The following is a 23,400-nucleotide window of genomic DNA, read 5'->3' on the forward strand; positions in this document are numbered from 1 at the left end:
ATTGAGAGGTGAGAAACAGTACCTGAATTAATCACTTACACATCGTAGTGACTGTTTTCATAGTTTCCAGAATGAGACTTTCACTCTGCAACGGAGTGTGCGTTGATATGAAACTTCCTGGCAGATTAAAACTGTGTGCCGGGCCGAGACTTGAACTCCGGACCTTCGCCTTTCGCGGGCAAGTGCTTTACCAACTGAGCTACCCAAGCACGTCTCACGCCCCGTCCTCACATATTTACTTCTGCCAGTACCTCGTCTCCTACTTTCCAAACTTTACAGGAGTTCTCCCGCGAACCTTGCAAAACTAGCACAGCAGTACATCAACGACATTCTACGCACCGTTTTGTTGTCCTGCATGGCAAGCCATCCTGGGCTTACATTTCAGCAAGATAATGCCCACCCGCACATGGCGAGAGTTTCTACTGCTTGTCAAACCATACCTTATCCAGCAACGTCGCCGAATTCCCCCCCCCCCTCCCCACACACACACACACACACACACACACACACACACACGTCCGAATTGAGAACGTTTGTTTGGAGCATGTGGGCAGGACCGTCCATCCAGTTTGGGGTTTCGACGATCTAACGCGCCAATTGCACAGAATTTGGCACGATGCCCCTCAGGAAGATATCAAAAAACTCTTGCAGTCAATGACAAGCCGAGTGACTGCTTGCCTTAGGCCCAGAGGAGGACCAAGGGCGTCACTGACTTGTTCAATTTCTGAAGCTCTTTCTTTTGAATGAATCATCAATTTTTTCTGAATCTGTAACCAATTGTTTGACTGTACATGTACGTCACATCTACCGATTTTCTTTCCATTCGGATAATTCCTTCGTGGTAAGTCGTTTTTTTCCTTTGTTTTAGAGTGTATTAAAATCAGGTGACGGGTGGATACCCCTGCCGGTGGCTCTTGGAGTAAACGTTAATTTTTTGAAACTCCTGTCACGTTACAACTGTTTGGTGGACCAGAACTCGAGCCTGGAACCTAGCCATTAGCAAATAATTACTGTACCAACTGAGATATCCGGGGACGAGACACTGGCGTTCCACCATTCGCCAACCTCTTCGATTGATGGAGTCCTGCACTGAGTTGAAGCAGTATGAAATGACGTATCCATATCTGTCATTCAAACTCGGTTTGACTCGATGCGCTGCCAGAAGTTGCAGCTCTGTGTTCTAAATTTCGAATCCTGTACTCCCTGCAATCATGTGAAAATTAAATCATGTCCGCATACCGCCAAATAACCTATAGATTTAATCATGTTTTCTTAATACTACCGTGTATTCGAACAATAAGTAAAATTTCGCTATTAGCTACCCTTCACGGTGTAGCAATTTTAATGCCCACCGGTGTAAATTGAGATTTCAGTACTAAAGTTCCGATGTAATTGAAACAGGAAGTTTATGGTTGTATATATTCATTTATGCTTTCATTTCACCTAATAAGATTAGGGCCCTCGGGTCTTGCATCTAACAAGACACCCTTAGCGAGTCAGTATTACAATCTCTATAGTACTTGAGCAATATACAGGGCGATTCAGGTAAGCTGTTCACCTCAGATGTGAAGGGCAGTCAAATGAAAACGAGACAGATCGAAGAAAGTAAGTAAAGTCTTTATTATTTCGAACGTAATCGCCGTAGCTATTAATACGGGGTCTTCAAAAAGTCTCTCCGCAGTGCCGTATGGTTGTTACCCGCGCGTACCGTATGTCGCAGTGAATACACCGAAATGAAACTCAGTGAAATACAAGTTATTAATTTATTGAAAATTGTTTTTACTTACAAACTTTCACATTAAATGTTGAAAGTATCCCCCTGTTGCTGAATACACAATTCGATTCGTCTAATCATGTTTCCAAACACAAGCTGTAACATTTCTTCTGTAACAGAAGAAGTGAAACTGGACATTGCAATTTTCAATTCATCGATGGATTTTGGAAGGTTTTTATAGGAACTTGCTCTCGCTGCACCCCAGAAGAAAAAGTCAGTTGGTGTCAGGTCAGGCGATCGTGGAGGCCATAGTCCCTGTGAAATAATGCGATCTCCAAAAACATCGGCAAGCAGTGACAAAGAAACGTGAGCTGTATGCGCGGTTGCACCATCTTGTTGAAAATAAGCGTTCAGTATTTCACTTAACACAAGTTCTCCTATGAATGGATACAGAATATCACTGTAGTATCGTGCGTTTATTGTTTCGTTAAAAAATATGGGACCCACAAGCCGACGTCTAGAAAGTGCAATCCAAACTCCTATTTTCACAGAATGAAGTGGTTCCTCCTGAATACACAATGGACTTGCAGCACTCCAAATACGAGAATTCTGCGAGTTTATGTACCCGGATAAATGAAACCACGCCTCATCAGTGAAAAACGTTTCATTAAGAATATACCTTCCATTTTGTTGAAAGAAATTTATGGACCATTTTCAATAATGCAGTCACTTGCCATTATCAGTGTTTTTCAGTTCTTGCACGACTGTCACTTTGAATAGGAAAAGATCTAATTTTTTCCTTACAGCTGCGTGGGCCGTTCCGACATAAATATCGATTTCCTGTGCGAATTTTCTTACTGACTTGTTCGGACTCATGGACGTTTTATCGGAAATATGGAGTAGTTTGTCCTCAGAGAAAACGCTGCTAGGACGACCACTTCTCGGTGCATCTGTCACTGAACCCGTACTTCGAGATTTGTTAATCAAATCTCGCACAGTATCGCGATGTGGGAGTGTTGTCTCCGGGAAAACTGAATTAAATATTTGACGAACTGAAACTGTGTATTTAGCGCCAGCTTTGAACACTTGTTCGACTAAAAACATACGTTCTTCAATGGTTAGCATTTTAACAGTGACAAAAATAAAACAAACGAACAAAGGAACTAAACTTGAACGTTCACGTCAACACGTAACGACACACGCCAACGATACTACTGACGCTGGTTGAGATAAACGAAACAGTGGAATGTTGGGAGAGTCCAGTTGAAGGGAAGTAATCCAGGCAGCCGAACAATCATACGGCACACGCGGTTAACAATCATACGGCACTGCGGAGAGACTTTTTGAACATCCCGTACATTTACCCCTTTGTGAGACAACGTCTTCAATGAAAAAAGGTTTACGGTAGTCTATGGAACCATGATTATACCATGGCATATCGAAGCAAATCGCAGGCCACGCATGCCTTTCTGCTAGTCTCGAAAAACATGGAAATCCCATGGGAAGAGATCGGGACTACATGGAGGACGTAACGTATTCATAATCTTGGCAACATGTGGGCGGATATTATCCTGCTACAGAATAATGCCGCCCGTCAATATTCCTGGCTGTTTGGTCCCGATGGCGCGCTTCAATTTTTACGAAGTGTCCACGTGCCGCTGTGCGCAAATTGTGGCGCCATGTTCCAGAAAGCCAACGAGCAGGGTGGTGGGGGGGAGGGGGGGGCATTGCAGCCAAAGAAGGATCTCGTCATGACTCACCAGGAGCTGACGTGCCTGTTGTTTCGACTACACTGCAGACGTTTCGCTGGGAAGCCATTATACACTCCTGGAAATGGAAAAAAGAACACATTGACACCGGTGTGTCAGACCCACCATACTTGCTCCGGACACTGCGAGAGGGCTGTACAAGCAATGATCACACGCACGGCACAGCGGACACACCAGGAACCGCGGTGTTGGCCGTCGAATGGCGCTAGCTGCGCAGCATTTGTGCACCGCCGCCGTCAGTGTCAGCCAGTTTGCCGTGGCATACGGAGCTCCATCGCAGTCTTTAACACTGGTAGCATGCCGCGACAGCGTGGACGTGAACCGTATGTACAGTTGACGGACTTTGAGCGAGGGCGTATAGTGGGCATGCGGGAGGCCGGGTGGACGTACCGCCGAATTGCTCAACACGTGGGGCGTGAGGTCTCCACAGTACATCGATGTTGTCGCCAGTGGTCGGCGGAAGGTGCACGTGCCCGTCGACCTGGGACCGGACCGCAGCAACGCACGGATGCACGCCAAGACCGTAGGATCCTACGCAGTGCCGTAGGGGACCGCACCGCCACTTCCCAGCAAATTAGGGACACTGTTGCTCCTGGGGTATCGGCGAGGACCATTCGCAACCGTCTCCATGAAGCTGGGCTACGGTCCCGCACACCGTTAGGCCGTCTTCCGCTCACGCCCCAACATCGTGCAGCCCGCCTCCAGTGGTGTCGCGACAGGCGTGAATGGAGGGACGAATGGAGACGTGTCGTCTTCAGCGATGAGAGTCGCTTCTGCCTTGGTGCCAATGATGGTCGTATGCGTGTTTGGCGCCGTGCAGGTGAGCGCCACAATCAGGACTGCATACGACCGAGGCACACAGGGCCAACACCCGGCATCATGGTGTGGGGAGCGATCTCCTACACTGGCCGTACACCATTGGTGATCGTCGAGGGGACACTGAATAGTGCACGGTACATCCACACCATCATCGAACCCATCGTTCTACCATTCCTAGACCGGCAAGGGAACTTGCTGTTCCAACAGGACAATGCACGTCCACATGTATCCCGTGCCACCCAACGTGCTCTAGAAGGTGTAAGTCAACTACCCTGGCCAGCAAGATCTCCGGATCTGTCCCCCATTGAGCATGTTTGGGACTGGATGAAGCGTCGTCTCACGCGGTCTGCACGTCCAGCACGAACGCTGGTCCAACTGAGGTGCCAGGTGGAAATGGCATGGCAAGCCGTTCCACAGGACTACCTCCAGCATCCCAACGATCGTCTCCATGGGAGAATAGCAGCCTGCATTGCTGCGAAAGGTGGATAAACACTGTACTAGTGCCGACATTATGCATGCTCTGTTGCCTGTGTCTATGTGCCTGTGGTTCTGTCAGTGTGATCATGTGATGTATCTGATCCCAGGAATGTGTCAATAAAGTTTCCCCTTCCTGGGACAATGAATTCACGGTGTTCTTATTTCAATTTCCAGGAGTGTACATCCTCCACGCAGTCCCAGTCCCTCCTCACGCGATGATTTTTGGAGCCGTGAAGAAAGACACTCGTCGTCGTCCATTTGCGTCAGACGAAGAGGTGCTCGCATGCGTACAATTATGGTACCGTAGGCAGTCACAGACATTTTTCCATGAAGGCATTGACCGTTTTGTCTGACAGTGGAATAAATTTATTAAAAGTTATGGCGCTTACTTGCGAAAAATAAACAGTTCACTAGTTTTTTTTTCCACGTGTCTGGTTTTCATTTAACTGCCCCCTATATTTGTTAGCCCGTTTAAGATATCGTAATTCTGCTTCCTTTCAAATGAACTGTGAAAAAGTCCTCATGAAATGATTTATAGTCTCCTTTCTTACCTATATTAATTGTAGAGATATTGGTGTCAATTTCGCTTTTTCAAAAAGAACCGTAGTAACTTCTGCTGCTAATATCGTAGTTGTAAGAGAGATGGATTCAATGGATTGTCACGCTTCAAAATCTGACGAAGTTTCGGAGAATTTACAATATTTAGGATTTATCTGTTTTGAATATAAAACCGGCTCCTGTCTTACGTGTTAAGTTGGTGTTGTTATAAGGAACAATACCATCAGGATCATGGGGGCCTCCAGCTTGACACAGCTAAGAAAGTCTTCTCACAGAAGCGGAATAGTGGAGGAAAGTTTAACTTAAAACTGATACTAATCACACTTGGCTACATGTGATTGGACCGACAGACCAACTGCAAAGCAAAGGCCGTGACATCTGAGGGTGATTCACCAGTTAACTAGTGTAACAGTTCTGCTCTTTCTTGCCGGCCGCTGTGACCGAGCGGTTCTAGGCGCTTCAGTCCCGAACCGCGCTGCTGCTACGGTCACAGTTTCGAATCCTGCCTCGGGCATGGATGTGTGTGATGTCCTTAGGTTAGTTAGGTTGAAGTAGTTCTAAGTCTAGGGACTGATGATCTCATATGTTAAGTCCCATAGTGCTCAGAGCCATTTGAACCATTTGCTCTTTCTTCTGTCAGAGATCTGAAAGACAGGTATACGTTAAAAGTCGTATGGCTTTGTAAAACAGCGAATTGAAGTCAAATAACAAAAATGTTCAAATGTGTGTGAAATCTGGGACTTAACTGCTAAGATCATCAGTCCCTAAGCTTAAACACTACTTAACCTAAATTGTCCTAAGGACAAACACACACACCCATGCCCGAGGGAGGACTCGAACCTCTGCCGGGATCGGCCGCACAGTCCATGACTGCAGCGCCTGAGACCGCTCGGCTAATCCCGCGCGGCAGTTAAATAACAACTTAGTCATAGGTTTAATGCAAGATACACACTTACAAGGCAAAATTACATCAACAAGGAGAATAAAAAGAAAATCACAAAAGAATGTCGTCATAAACATGCCTCCTATTTTATGAAGGCATCATGGTCTACTGCAATACTCGTTTACGTTTCGATGCAGGAACTCGTGAACAGACTAAGGAGATGCCTTCGATATCACTGCACAATCATTCTGCAACACTGCTATGTTTTTAATTCTCTTGGGTACTCCGAACTTGTGCATGGACTTGAATTTTGAGTTTAACCGATGCCTGTGAGTTTACACCGCACGTATGGGATATTGTCACAGTTGCGCGACAGGAGTCGTCATTTCCTGTCAGAAAGGTCACAGTTCGTAGTAAGTGACGAAAAGTCATCTAGTAAAACAGAAGTGGTATCTGGCGCTCCCTAAGCAAGCATTATAGACGCTCCGCTGTTCATAATCAATAAATACGATTTTGCACATAATCTGAGGAGCGCTGTTAGACTGTTTGCAGATAATGCTGCCATTTACCGTCTAGTAAAGTCAGAACCAATTGACAAGGGAATTAGATGAGATATCTGAGTGGTGCGAAAAGTGGCAACTAACTCTAAATAATGAAAAGTGTGAGGTAATGCGTATGAGTACTAAAAGAAATCCGTTTGATATAAAGCCTGTCGATTAAACTAACTACCTAGAGATTACAATTACGAGCAACTTAAAATGGAACTATCACGTAGATAATGTTATGGAGAAGCGGGAAGACGGTCCAAAGGCTACATTTATTTGCAGAACACATAGAAAATGTAACAGGTCTGTTAAAGAGACTGCCTGCACTACGCTTATCGTTCCTCTTCTGGAGAATTATTACTCGGTGTGGGGTCTGTACCAGATAGAATTGACGGAGGACATCCAAAAAACTCAAAGAAGGGCAACTCGTTTTGTATTGTCGCGACATACGGGTATGATACGCGAGTTGGGGTGGCAATGATTAAAACAAAGGTATTTTCCGTTGCGACGAGATCTATACACGAAATTTCAATCGCCGTCTTTCTCTGTCGAATGCGACAATATTTTGTTGTCACCAACCTATGTAGGGAGAAGTGATCATCTTAGTAAAATAAGGGATATCGAATCTCGGGCGAAAAGATAAAGATGTTTGTTTTTCCTGTGCTCTGTTGAAGAGCGGAACGGTAAGGAAATAGTCTGAAGATAGTTAGATGGACCCTCTACCAGGCACTTAAATGTGAATTACAGAGTAGTCATGAGAATGTAGATGTCATGTAGGGGCAGAGAAAAGAATCCATTGGTGTCAAATCAGGCGAAGGTGCACGCTAACTGATAACGCCTTCGCGTACTATCTAGCGACCAGCAGAGAGGTGGGTGAGCGCTTTCCTTGTCACAAACGAGAAGTAAGTTGGAGACCCATCGTGCTGGTACCACATAAGTCTTCGTATTTCAGGTGGTACTTCGGCAAGAAATTGTGCATATCTTTTACCCATTAATACAACTTCAGTGCAGTAAGAACCAATGACGTAGTCTTCAATAATCCCACACTCCACCCCACTGCCTCTGATGTTCAACCGCCTCAGGCAGCGTGGCTACTCAGTGGCCCAATAATACGTAATTCTTATATTCTGTTTCCCATGACTTGAAAAGACAGCTTTAACGGTAAAGAGAGTTCTTAGAAGAAAGAAACTCTATGCTGATTCGCATCAATCCCTCTATTTAATCCCTGCCAATCCCTCTATTTAATCTAAATATGAAGTGATACGGACGGATGCTGTTTGAGCGCAACACCTCTGGGCTGACTTGCACCAGAGACACTCGCAGTTTCTCTGGAGCTAATACACTGAGGTGACGAAATTCATGAGATACCTCCTAATATCGTATCGGACCTTTTGCCCGGTGTAGCGCAGCTGCTCGACATGGCATAGATTCAACAAGTCGTTGGAAGTCCCCTGCAGAAATATTGAGCCATGCTACCTCTATAGCCGTCCATAATTGCACACGTGCTGCCGTGCGAAATTTTGTGCACGAACTGATCTCTCTATTATGCACCATAAATGTCCAATGGGATTCGTGTTGGGCGACTTGGGTGGCCAAATCATTCGCTCGAATTCCCCAGAATGTTCTTCGAGTCAATAGCGAACAGTTGTGGGCTGGTGACACGGAGCACTGTCATCCATAGAAATTAGATACGTCCGTACATGCCTACAAATGGTCTATAAGTAGCCGAACATAACCATTTCCAGTTAATAATCGGTCGAGTGGGACCAGAGCACCCAGTCCGTTCCATGTAAAAACAGCACACACCATTATGGAGCTACCACCAGCTTGCTCAGTGCCTCGCTGACAATTTGCGTCCATAGTTTCGTGGGGTCTGCGCCACATTCGGACCCTACTATCAGCTCTTAACAAGTGAAATCGGAACTTATTTGGCCAGGCCACCGTTTTCCAGTCGTTTAGGGTCCAACTGATATGGTCACGAGCCTATAACAGGCATTGCAAGGCGATGTGTTGTTAGCAAAGGCACTCGCATCGGTCGTCTGTTGCTATATCCCATTAACCCCAAATTTCGCCGCACTGTCCTAACGCATACTTTCGCCGTACGTTCCACATTGATTTCTGCGGTTATTTCACGCAGTGTCGCTTGTCTCCTGGCACTGATAACACTATGCAAACGCCGCTGCTCTAGGTCGTTAAGTGAAGGGCGTCGGCCGCTGTGTTGTCCGCGATGAGAGGTAATGCCTGGAATTTTCGGCGCACTCTTGAAAATGTGTATCTCTGAATACTGAATCCCTTACGATTTCCGAAATGCGATGTTCCATGCGTCTAGTTCCAATTACCACGCTCAGAGTCTGTAAATTCCCGTCGTGCAGCCGTAATCACGCCGGAAACACACCAGTGCACTGTCCTTTTATACCTTGTGTACGCGATACTACCGCCATCTGTATATGTGTATATTACTATCCCTGACTTTTGTCACCCCAGCGTATGCGTATTATGAGCAACATCTTCGAGAACATCTCTTTCGCTCGCTCGGTTCGTTACAGGACACTCCTCGTCTTCTGAGAAGCGTTGCAGATTCCTTCCACATTCGTTGATTGCCACTGTTGCTGTACACCGTCTGTGGGGATACCTTTGTGTGAACAAGTGCCCCTACTGCATTCCACGTAAAGAAGTTGCAAAAAATGGTTCAAATGGCTCTGAGCACTATGGGACTTAACATCTGTGGTCATCAGTCCCGTAGAACTTAGAACTACTTAAACCTAACTAAGGACATCACACACATCCATGCCCGAGGCAGGATTCGAACCTGCGACCGTAGCAAAATGGTTCAAGTGGTTCTGAGCACTATGGGACTTAACATCTACCTACAATGTGCATACATGAATAGAGATATGGAGATTCTGCCTCTCATGGGGAAGTTAGGTCATTGTGTTTATAACTGTTACTAATTTTCACACGGTATGATTTCTTTCGCAAGACAGAAGTGACCACAGAAAGCAGTACTGGTCTTTATTTTAGAGATTAATAATAGCCATTTGATCAGAAATGTCGTTCGGAAGGCGGATATGTGAAGCCCTCCACATACTGGATCTTAGATATGTACGTGAACGTCCAGCTGTAGAACTCTATGGAGAGCTTTACCCTAAACTCTTTGTTGGAAATCAGAGAGCCGGGCCTGTATCAGCTTCAGGGCACAATTATCAAACTATTCGCTGTTTTAGGGTGCCATTTGACATCTCACCATTAGTACATCGCTTATGTTTGACAACATCCTTCAACACACCCTCTTTAGGTGGAAAAATGACCTCGCAACTTGTCGTAGTGAAGACTTAATGGCGGGATATCGCAGATCCTATAAGATCTTGGGAAATTCCCTTTCCAGAATGGGGAGACATTCGTTCATGAAAAAAATGGATCTTGGTACTCGTCTGTGTTACTGAGGCGAATAAACAAGGCCCTGGCTTCAAGTGCACCTCCAGACACTAAAAAAGGCAATTCTGTGTGACGTATCTGAATATCCTCATCCTTACTGTCAGAACAGGCGGAGGGGCTGGCGCTGGCTGATAGCTGATAGCCACTATCACTACGAAGAACCCATCCCGATGGCTCAGGTGTCGGTGATGGCAGTGCTACTGCTGCTACTCGCGACCTCCCGTCAACTGTCGGCACAGATGCGGCAGAGATGGAGCTGGCACGGTCGCGGTCTAGCCACCAAAGTAGAAGGGACCGCTCGTGATGCTCTGGCTGCCGGCGCTGCCGCTCGAGGCGATGGTGATGAGGACGTTGACGATGCCGATGACAGAGAAAGCAGCTTCAAGTCATCGACCAGTTCTGAAACGTCACCAGAATAACAGTTTATAAGCACCAGGAAAAAAGTTGCTCACACAGTCAAGCAATTCTGAAGCGTTGTATTAGTATCCGAGAACATTTATACACACACGTAAGATTGACTCATGGCTGCATGCTCCACACTGAACCTCCCCTCCAGTTCCCTCAAGAGCTTATTGTTATTCGGAACTGGAGGTTACAGGCAGCGGTGATATCGGGGGGGAGACACCACAAGTGCATTGAGATCTCATTGAAACATCAATTCAACAGTCGATAAATCTCTCTCTCTCTCTCCCATCTCTCTCCCAAGTAAGAGATACGTTAAAGTTCCAAGTCATCATCATCACCCCCCTATGGTGTGGTGGCCAGCATGTGAGTACACAGCGTAATGTTTACCCACCATCCCTCAGATACTGGCGATGCTGCAGACAGGGTGGCAGCCAGCACATTAAGCGATTGTGGAATAGCAGAAACGATACTGGTTAAGTAAAATGCGTGAAAAAATACGGCCAGTCATGCATGTATAGAAGGATAGAGGGACGCACCATCATCAGATACAATCACATCAGGCTCCTGTGATAGTGTACCCAAATGGGTCACCCCTAAATTACTGTCATTCATCAGCCCTAAAACCACAACATGACAGTCTGTAAGTATCCAAAATACTAAAATACAGAAATACAAGCAGATTTATAGAAATGGTATTTATGTTCAAGATTTTCATCCCCCCCCCCTCCCAACACACTGCACGAGAGCAGTAAATTGTAAGGTGGCTATAATTTCGCACCTTACAAGCGCTCATCCACATATTTTGCCGTGAACTACAACCACAATTAGATATCATTTGATTGATTGTACATCGTATATATGAATGTTTAAAGGAGACTGATATTGTCACGTACGCCTTGTAAATAGTTGTTAACGCTTATTGCATGGAAGGTGACGGAGTGTCTTTATTATAAAAATGGCATAATGAATGATTGCCTATACTAGTAGAGGTTGGAACGCCAGTGGAAATGAAACGGCAGGCGGAACTCAAGCCCTGGGTGGAAGGCCCACACAGGTGTGTTGGTAATGCTTAACACAGGAAGTAACCAAGACGGACAGTCGGGGCACCTGAGTGCTGAGGCACAGTACAGTGGCGGCCGGCCAGTCTTGTAGCGGGGTTGGAAGGATAATCGGATAATTCTTCCGAACTTTGCAAATCTTGGACGCAGGTGAGAGGAATGAAGAAGCGGCACCTTGGAAACCACGCAGGCTGGATTATTTCCAAGGCTTTTTACTCAGAAGTGTACTATTGTATAAGTATAGGTATTTCCTCGTGAACTTTCTGCACTGGACGACAAAAGACTAAAATATGGTTGGTCGGCGTTCGGAAGAATTGTCGAAAGGGAGAATATTCCACGGTTTCGGGAATATGATTCGTTTTCGGAATTACGATGGTGGGGAGCTGAGCCTTGCTGGGAGGCCCGTTGTGAGCGTTAGGCATTGTACTGTTGCGAACCTATACAATTCTGGACTTCACCTCCAGGTTGGAAGTCGTCTTTGAGTACGCAGTGGTCGGTAATTGAGAACGCTTCCTCTGCCCATACTTACGTTGAGACGTTATCTGAACACCGTCCTTGTGGCTGGGAATTTCCGTTTCTCGTCTGTAGAACACAGAGAGGAGAAGACAGTATTAGAGTATATTAGTCAGAGGACCCCTTCCTGCCGTCCTAGAGCCGGCCCATGGTGGCCGAGCGGTTCTAGGCGCTTCAGTCTGGAACCGCGCGAACGCTACAGTCGCAGGTTCGAATCCTGCCTCGGGCATGGATGTGTGTGATGTCCTTAGGTTGGGTAGGTTTAAGTAGTTCTAAGTTCTAGGGGACTGATGACCTGAGATGTGAAGTCCCATGGTGCTCAGAGCCATTTGAACCATTTTGCCGTCCTATTGTTTGAATGAGTTTATTTGTGGCTGGAGTTCTTCCATCGTCACAGACGGGTACGAGAACCATCGACGCATCGGACGCAGTACATATGGTGATATCGCAAATTGCTTCGGCTTATTAGGGCTATAAAAGCTAAACAGCTATGATCACGTTAGTTTATTTCCACTGAGATTCCACACCACCGTAGATCATCTTTGAAAGTAGTGTGTTCTAGTGTTTGGTATGTAGAGGATGTCAGTCATTTCGCGTTATTGATATTAGACCGCGCTGTCATAATAAGGGGTAGAGTTGGGCAATTGATTAGTAATTTTACTTAGGAAATGTAAACTTTGTAATCTAAAGGTTTTTTTTAATCTACAATAAATGTATAAGCAGGAACAACGTTTATCATTTAGTAGGATTAGCAGCCTTCATTATTCATTTATGTTTAGATTGTAATTTATAAAATTAAGAGATCCTAAGGTCTTCTTCACGGGGTAGTCAGACAAGGCCAAATCTTCATTTAGCGTTTATTATTTTTCCGTTGCGCACATTCATTTTACACCCTCCTGGAGTAGCATCTTGGAAAATGTCTCTTCATTGAAGAGGTTTGATGGGACACTGTCCTCATCGACAAACCCCTCGTAAAGAGGACGCTTTCTGCTGCTGCTTGCGATGCTGCTATTGCTGGTTGTCTTCCTCATGACAGTTGTGAAATATACTACCAGAGAGTAGCACACACGACACTGGCAGATGCTAGAAGCAGACTGAGGAGGAAGTACACTTGGTGAGCTATCTTATATGCTCTGTCAGTGGAGCAGTGTTGGAGAGCAGGGCCAGAACGCTTGTAGCTTTCACCAGGAGCGGACACAAGTCATCACAGCTCCGTAGGAGAGAAGGTGTTTGTGAAATAAGAAGACATGAAAATCAGTTTTAAAATAATTTATTTATGATACAGTTAAATGGTACTTTTACATTATCCATTGCACATATGGGTATATAATGATTCTTCTTCAACCTAAGGCGATGCAGTCGAGGAAATCCATACCTTTGTAGTTTTCTACGAAGAGATGTTCTTGTAAATATCATATATCCATGAAGATTTCTCACCACCTTTCACGCAAACAGTTGAGGTTGTATAATTGAAATTTCCTAGTAATGTCACTAGACCTTCAATAATCATCCTGTCTGCTTCCAAGTTGATGCCACAACAATATCGCCTCAACCATGATAAAGTTTTACGTGTTTTGGTTGGTATCTTCGAAAGCTTTAATTGAAGCCTCGATTGTTAAAAATGTTGTTGTAACTCGCCCCTCGTTTGTAAAGACGAAAAATGGCACATATTGCACATCAATTACAATGTTAGCAGTTTGAGGAGCCCTCATGAATTGGTTTAGATGTTACGCTATATCTATTAATTTGTACCAGCCTCTGTACAATTCTGGTAAGTAGGGTGTAGCTGATGATTTGATTTATAGTATTAATGCAAATGCTGCTGTGTTTAGCAGTAAGCTTTTAGAGGCTTCAAATTCAGTATGAATGCCAATAGAAACGACCTTCATTGATTCATTCTGTTCAGAACAGTTTTTAAGGACAGTTCGACTTAGCTCCTTAAATTCCTTTGGACTAAACGTGTACCCCTCGTTCTCTTCAGTCCCATAGTATGCACGGTGAAACCTAACATATATATTAAAATGTAGGCTATATACGCTATTAGGCCAATCTTGCTGTAAGTTGTCATATATCTAAAATTCAGCATTTAAAAATACTCGACTATTTGTTAAATTACAATTGTGGAATTCACTCAGATCATGTTTGAGATTTGCTTTTCTGTCAGTTTGAAATATGAGGATGATAGATCAAACTGTTTCTGACTGGACTGATGGCTTAACGGTTCATGATTAACGAGATGAGCTTGGCAGCAGAGGGTACTCAAACAGTTCCCATGATCTGAAATTTAAAAATCGTTGATTCCAGATCCAAGTATTCTTAAAGGTTTCAGGTGTTCTTCAGTGGTCACAAAGACATGAGGCACATTAAAAATTAATTTCTTGAGCACAATCTTAGCACCAGTATTCACCAGAAATGTGTGGAGCTCTCAGTTTTGTAGCTGCTGTGGTTTTGTGTCTGTAGCAAAAATGGGAACACCTAAATGTGACAGTTCAATGGATAGTACTGCCGCCTGTTAGAACTACACATTGCCGACCCATTCTCTGACATTTCGAGGGTACTGCACGAAGTATCATCGAGCTGATGCAGGCAACTAAACGTCTATGTCGCTAATATTCGTCGACTGTTAGATTTTGGAACATGTCTTTATCCTTCCTGGAGACAAACTAACAACATGTGTTCCATAAACACTGACTGTGTGGAACTCAGCTCACTTTGTTCGTCCCGATACCCAGAAGACGGCAGACACACCAATGCAACACTGCTCTGGTGACTTTAACATATGGACCTAAGGACTGTTGGATGGCGTTAAATCATCATCGGCATGTTCACACCCAGAGATATGTTGGATGGCCTACGCGCAGTTTAAAATACATAGATTTGTACATTTACATTGCGTACATACTCCGTAAGGCACCGTACGGCGCGTGGTGGAGGGTACCCTGTACCACTATTAGTCATTTCATTTCTTGTTCTATTCACAAATAGAGTGAAGAAAAAAACGACTATCTATATGCCTCTGTACAGCCTTAATTTCTCGTATCTTACCTTCATGGTCCTTAAGCGAAATGTATGTCAGCGGCAGTAGAATCATAGTGCAGTCAGCTTCAAATAACGATTCTCTAATTTTTCTCAATAGTTTTCCATGAAAAGGATGTCGTCTTCCCTCCAAGTATTCCCATTTTACTTTCTGAAGCATCTCCATAACACTTGCATGCTGTTCGGACCTACCGGTGACAAATCTAGAAGGCTACTCCTGAACTGCTTCAATGTCTTCCTTTAGTCCGACCTTGTGTGGATCCCAAATACTCGAGCAATTCTCAAGAATAGGTCGCACTAGCGACACGTATACAGTCTCCTTTACATATGAACCACAATTCCCTAAAATTTTCCCAATAAACCGAAATCGCCCGTTTGTCTTCGCAACCGCAATCCTCACATGGATTTGGTGAGGTTCTGTTAGCTCTATGCTTACGTTTCTGTATCTATATGCTTGACAGTTATTGTGTGTGTGTGTGTGTGTGTGTGTGTGTGTGTGTGTGTGTATGTGTGTGTGTGTGAGAGAGAGAGAGAGAGAGAGAGAGAGAGAGAGAGAGAGAGAGAGAGAGAATGTTGTGATCTAGTGTTCTGTTCTTGTTCACGATGTTAGAGCGGCGTAGTATTTAAGTTCGAGCGTCAAGTGCTGCCTTCCCACACACACCTATTTCTGTGAAGGAGTTCGTTTTAATTGCATTTGTTTTACAATTCGTTTGTTATGTTGGGCTAACTTATATCATTGTTTGACTTTGTAAACCATAGGAGAAATGGATGGAAACATAGATTTTCTGGAAGGATTCTGAAATGTAATGTAACGGAAAAATGACATAGAGGAGACTAGTACGATCAGTTCTAAAGGTCATTACAACAGATATCGAACAAAATCAGATCGTAACAGTAATAGGCCCTACCCTTTGCGGAGCAGTGGTCACGGTACTGGAATGTTATTACAGTGCGCGTTTCATTTTTTGGATGATGTAGTAGTATCTGATGACCTCTGCTAGTGTCTCGTGTAACTAGTGGAGGGGGCGTGGGCTGCAGTGTCTATCGTTTCATGTCAGCTCTGCTATGTCCACAAGTGTTAGCCACACAATAGCGGAGATCTCCCATCTGCACACCGACGGTCGTTGTAATCTGCTGATATCTCCTACATATATTTTAATCAATAAGAAAACGTTCCTACACGCATAACAAAAGAACTTTGGCTGTGATGTTGCACTTCAGTGGTCCAGCATTCCCTGGCACCCTGATCGACTAATGGCGGTACAGTGGCGGTTGCAGCTGACGCTAAGCTTCACGATGCATGCAGAAAAGGCCCTGCTTTATGTGGTGTTTGTAGTAATCATGCAGTTTTCCTATCCTACTCCTACTAATATGGTAGTGACAATCAAACAGGCTGCATCAGTGGGCTATGCAGTTTTAATGTTAGAATGAAGTCTCTATAGTTTTGGCAGCCAGCAGATTTCCCATCATTTAAATCTTGGGATAAGTGGATTTTCTCACCATTTTGAACTAATTATAACTGGTGTAGGGGGAGAATTGTTTAAATTGTAATGTCAGATTGGGTGGGGGTATTGTTTAAGATACCATATGTGGACTTGGGAGAAATGTGGTCTCTCGTTTTTTGAACTGAAATAATACTATGCTGTATGACATATGTGTTTGCCAGTTTGAACTTAAGGTGGCAGTTGTTTAAATGGTGACATCAGAGGGAAATGACTTAACTTAGGACAGGCAATATGGAATTCTACATTAGAACTAGTGACCTGACAGTTACAAACAGCCCTTACGGGTCTCTTCAGGACTGGCCACTTTCTAGCAGGCAAGTAACTTCCGTTCTGATCTAATGTAGGTCACATATGACATCATGGAGCTACACCAATACGCCGTGGTCATCATGATGGACCGCCATCTTGGATTTCTCGCCATTTATACTTGAGACAAGAGCCCTAGTCTGACAATGACGTCTCGTAGTCGTGGGGGAAAACCCCACCAACAATTCAATTTCCTGTCAAAATCTGATTTTACCTCTATTTTATGCGTAGGGCAAGTGGCCTTCATCAGGCAGGGCGGGGAGAGGGGGGGGGGGGGGGGGGAGAACTCTATGACTCACCGATGCTATCATTGATGACGTCATTGGTAACCTACTTTGTACCAGATACGGCACTATCTATCTACTTTCATTGGTGCGTTTTTTGCATTTTTTGTTCGGTCTTTCTAGAGGAATTAGTGTGTGCCATATTTTGATTATGTGGTCATTGTTGTTGTTGTTTTGTGTGTGTGTGTGTGTGTGTGTGTCTGGTGTCACTGTCTTCGTTTCATTAATATAGGTCGAGTGAAATATTGAATTCCAATTTTTTTTATTTTTTGTGCTTTTATGCTGAGTTTACTCTAGAGAAATTCGTGTGTGCCGTTTTTCGATCATAGGATTATTTTGTAAAGGTGTGTCTGGTATCGTTGTCTTCATTTGAGTTATATAGGACAAGTCAAATATTAGATTCCAATTTTGAAACTTATAAATTTTTTCGTTCGACTTTTTTCTGGAGGAATTCGTATGTATATTGTTCTCGATTTTTTTGTTGATTAGAAATTTAGTTTTATTGTTTTTTTTAGCTTCGCCCGCCAAAAATTGCCTAATTCCTGAGTCTGTCCCGTAAATTTCATTTCTTTAGCTGATATTCTATGTGTTTTTTCTGTTTGTATTCGTCCGTAATGCTCTAACTCCTGGTCGTCATCTTGACGCATGTAATCGGCCTGTTATTAAATGTTATCTGTTGATGTCTTAGTAACTCGTGTAAACTACACCGTTTCCTCGAAATACAACGTCATGTACCAAAACAGACAGGTGGAATCGAACCTCGCTCTAATTCCAAACTTACGTACAATATCTTCAGCATGTAGAAGACTGATAAGTACGACGTGCGTTAAACTACTTCCAATATTTACATAACTTCCAATGGTTGTGATATTTTTTCTTCCCCGTAATTTCTGTGGGTAGGCCTCACAAGTCAGAAATGGTTTGAAGTTGCCTTCAGTTTGGTGTCTTTCTCAAGCATCTGCAACAGTCTCGCCAGTATTAATTGCTGAATTCTTCCTTCTTTTCCAGTCGACATTTAACATTAATCCGACAAACTAGTGACTGTGGTACTCTGTGTCTTCTCGAAGATCTTTTACTAGTGAGTAAATAGTTGATATTAATGTATTTATCCTTTCGTTACATCCTTAAGAGAAGTTTTTAGTGCGATGGTACTGTCCGCTGCAATTCCACATGTCTCGTGGCATATGCTCGTTATTGAGCCGCTGGTACAGATAACACTAGTAGAAATCCTTAAGGTTTTGTTTTTCAGGGGTACTCACCTGAATGCATAGCGAACCATCGTCCAACATTTCCATGGGAAGATGTGCTAGACCTGAACACGTTCTTATGTGGCAGAGTGTTTCTTAGTTTTCCTTATAGGCACGAACAAGGCTGTAAAACTGAACCTGTTTCCAGAAACACTGCAACCCATATACCTGTTTCAGGAAATATTCAAGCTGACTAGAGGACAACCATTTCGAGGCCCAACATAGGAGACACAAGGTTCTATTCAGGAACGTTGGTTTTAGTAGCTTCAAAAAACAATCATATGTTTTTCGCATTTAGCAAAACGTACACAGCTGGAATAACGTTTGTTTCATACCAAGAACTTGTAAGACTGGTGTGAAGTGTAAGCAACTGTCCAAAATATTTGCTCCAACTCCAACTCTTGAACGTTCCGTCCACAAAGACTGATTCATAGCTTGATACGAACAAAATCGAGGATCTCTTAGTTGAAGATCAGTTTGGCTTTAGGAAAGGTAAAGGCACCAGAGATGCAGTACTGACGTTATATTTGATAATGGAAACAAGACTGACGAAAAATCAGGACACATTCATAGGGCTTGTCGAGCTGGTAAGAGCGTTCGGCAATGCAAAATGGTGCAAAATGTTAGAAATTTTGAGAAAAATAGGGGTAAGATACAGGAAAGACGGGTAATGCACAATATGTGCAAGATCCAAGAGGGAACAATAAGAGAGGAAGACCAAGAAAAAAGCGGTCGGATTAAAAAGGTTGTAAGACAGAGAAGCTGTCTTTCGTCCCCACTGTTCAGTCTATACACCGAAGAAGCGATGGCGGATGGAAAAGAAAGGTTTAAGAGTGGAATTAAAATTCCGGGTGAAAGGATATCAAAGATAAAATTCGCTGATAACGTTGCTACCCTCTGTGAAAGTGAAGAAGAAATACAGGACCTGTTATATTGAATGAACAGTCTAGTGAGTACAAAATATTGATTTGGAGTAAGCCGAAGAAAAATCTAAGTAATGAGAACTACCAGAAATGAGAATAACGAGGAACTTAACATCAGAGGTTAAGGACTTCTGTTACCTAGGCAGCAAAATAACCGATGACGAACGGAGCAAGGAGGACATAAAAAGCAGACTGGCACAGGGAAAAAAGGCATTCTTGTGCAAGAGAAGTCTACTGGTATCAAACACAGGCCTTAAGTTAAGTAAGAAATTTCTGAGAATGTACGTTTGGAGCACAGCATTGTATGTCAGTGAAACACGGACTATGGGAAAGCCGGAACAGAAGAAAATCGAAGTATTTGAGATGTCGTATTAGAAAAGAACGTTGAAAATTAGGTAGTCTGATAAAGTAAGGAATGAGGAGGTTCTTCGTTGAATCGGCGGGGAAAGGAATATACGGAAAACAGTGACAAAAAGAGGGACAGGGTGGTGTTAAGAAATCAGGGAATAACTTCCATGGTATTGGAGAGAGCTGTACAGGAAGACAGAGATTGGAATTCATCCAGCAAATTACTGAGGATGTAGGTTGCAAGTACTACCCTGAAGAATTCGTGGCGGTTCGCATCACATTAGTCAGAAGATTGACGACTCAAAAAAAAGAATCCCTTTTTGCTGGCAAACACCAGTATTCTCTATTTGGTTCTCTTTTATCACCTACGAATAAAATTTGCTGCCATTATACATCAATAAATTATTTTCTTGAAGGGATATTCCACCAGAATCAGTCGGATCTTGAGTAGGTTCCACATATTATTGCCTAATGCGTTGCAGTGACTATTTGCACTTCTGTGTGATAGTCCATGCTACAAAGCAAAGCCTCGATTGAGAATCATCCCGACTTCTTCAACGAAAATTGATGAAATTGTAGTATATGTTCTTTTTGTACACTTTTTTGCGCTTACAAAATGTTTTCGCATTTCATTTGCTGCTTCATTTGAAACATAGTTACCTTAGCCTAAAACTATATTATTTTTGAGGACAGTGTTCCTTCCCATTCGTTCTCTATAACGTTTACACAACGCCAAGAAGCTACTTCTTATTTGTTGGTACAGTTCACTATATACTGATGTGCTCAATGCAATTCAGTTTCTTTGGTGGATTCCATCTTCACAACACTTAGAACATGGAACACTACTTGTCAGTGAGAGATCAGCTGCAGTACTGAACTTTAGAGAAAGCCATGCGTATCATGTATCAATGCACTGATGCGCGGGCAGTCCAGGACTTAGCCTTTCCCATTACTATGCTACAGATAGCGGCGGACAGGCCGTTGTATCCTACTTCTGGTACAGTCTTTTCTGAGAGTCATACCTGAAGTGTCCTTGGCTCCTCAGAAACGTCAACACATTCCACCCGTGCACAAGCCTTACAAACCTGTTTGAGTATTCCTGGTTTATGGTAACCATGGAAAACTTAAATCACTCCGCCACCCACTAAGAAAGTAATTTTACACGGGATATGTAGCCAGGTTTCCAACTGGATTGAAAACCTTCTTACTGGCGGAACGGAGCATGTTACAATGAATAGAGAGCAATCGGCAAACAAATTTGGTGTGGCATGCAGGGAAGTCTGAAAGTACCACTATCGTCCATGTCATACAATGGTGACTTAGTGGATGGCAGGAGTTGCATACCAAGAACTCGCGAAGTTGGGAACAAATAATGTAGCAGTACCCAGCCAGATATGAACCAAATATAAATTTAGTGAAAAGAACTAGTTTTTAATGCCGTGAAGAAATGTGAGGTTGAGTGCCTGACAAAACGCAAAAATGTAGTACCTTTACACTATGGCATTTATGAGCTTCAACTCGACATAAATGAGTACTTTGGAGTAACAATGTCTGGGATATGAAGTAGAAATACTATATGGACTCTGTTGACGTTGTAGCAAACGGAAAGCTTCAGTTTATTGTTACAGAACTGTGAAGCTGCAGTTTGTCTATGAAAGGGATTGTTTACTCATATGGAAGAAATTTGAATACCGCTAAGTGTCTGGGTTCACAACAGGTCAGCAACAGCGCCAAGCATTAAAAAAATAAAAAAAGACACTGGGGGTAGAGAAATTGACCAGAGCCTTATTTGCTTAAAAGAGGGTAAACAAGAATGCTACGAAACTTCAGTTGCCAGACACACTATCTGATCAAAAGTATCCAGACACCCTCAAAAACAACCGTTTTTCATATTAGGTGCATTTTGCTGCCACCTACCGCCAGGTACTTAATATCAGCGACCTGAGTAGTCATTAGACAGTGTGAGAGAGCAGAATGGGGTGCTCCGCGAAACTCACGGACTTCGAACGTGGTCAGTTGACTGGAGTGTCACTTGTGTCATACGTCTGTACGCGAGATTCAACACTCCTAAACATCCCTAGGTCCACTGTTTCCGATGTGATAGTGAAGTGGAAACGTGAAGGGGCACGTACAGCAGACCTCGTCTGTTGACTGACAGATACCGCAACAGTAGAAGAGGGTCGTAACATGTAATATGCAGACATTTATCCAGACCATCACACATCAGTTCCAAACCGCATCAGGGTCCACTGCAAGTACTATGACAGTTAGGCGGGAGGTGAGAAAACTTGGATTTCATGGTCGAGCGGGTGCTCATAATTCACACATCACGCCAGTAAATGCCACACGACGCCTTACTTGGTGTAAGGAGCGTAAACATTGGACGATTGAACAGTGGAAAATCGTTGTGTGGAGTGACGAATCACGGTACACAATATGGCGATCCGATGGCGGGGTGTGGGTATGGCGAAAGCCCGATGAACGTCATCTGCCAGCGTGTGTAGTGCCAACAGTAAAATTCGGAGGCGGTGGTGTTCTGGTGTGGTCGTGTTTTTCATGAAGGGGGCTTACACCCCTTGCTGTTTTGCGTGGCACTATCACAGCACAGGCCTACATTGGTGTTTTAAGCACCTTCTTGCTTCCCACAGTTGAAGGGAAATTCGGGGGAGGCGATTGCATCTTTCAACACGAACGAGCACCTGTTCATAATGCGCGGCTTGTGGCGGAGTGGTTACAAGACGATAACATCGCTGTAATGGACTGACCTGCACAGAGTCCTGATCTGAATCCTATAGAACACTTTTGGGATGTTTTGGAACGCCGACTTTGCGCCAGGCCTGACCGAGCGACATCGATACCTCTCTTCAGTGCAGCACTCCGTGAAGAATGGGCTACCATTCCCCAAGAAACCTTCCAGCACCTGACTGAACGTATGCCTGCGAGAGTGGAAGCTGTCATCAAGGTTAAGGGTGGGCCAACATATTATTGAATTTCAGCATTACCGACGGAGAGCACCACAAACTTGTAAGTCATTTTCAGCCGGGTGTCCGGATACTTTTGATCACGTAGGGTACTTCAATATAGATGTCGAATGTCTAGCGAAAACCAGTCTACAGTTTCCAAGAAATAGACTGTTTTTTTACTACCTATCTATGTTTTCTTAAAGGTTTTCAAGTGTTCACATTAACCGAAAGGAAATTTTCTGTTTGCTTCCATATATCTGATGGTGGTTGCTAATCAACCGAAACTGGGAATCAGCAAGTTGTAACTACACACTGTTGTGTTAAGGACATAACATATTAATAGGTCAGTGCAAATGAATGAAAATGAGGGGGAAGGTTTATACCAGTAGCGCGCAGGAAGTTGGCATGAGGTAAGCAAGACTACAGCGCCAAATGGAGCTGTCCCAGCAGCACGAGGCAGCTGAAGGAACGGGAAAAGACTGTTTGTTATCCAGAAAGCAGTTAACAGTGCACTGTGCTGGTGTTTTTCATTGCAACATGGCCTGGAACAACATTTGGGTGTCTTCACACGGGGAAAAATCATCGGGAGATTAGAAGAAGATCGAAGTGTGA

Source organism: Schistocerca americana, chromosome 3, assembly GCF_021461395.2.
Source record: "Schistocerca americana isolate TAMUIC-IGC-003095 chromosome 3, iqSchAmer2.1, whole genome shotgun sequence".
NCBI classification, from domain to species: domain Eukaryota; kingdom Metazoa; phylum Arthropoda; class Insecta; order Orthoptera; family Acrididae; genus Schistocerca; species Schistocerca americana.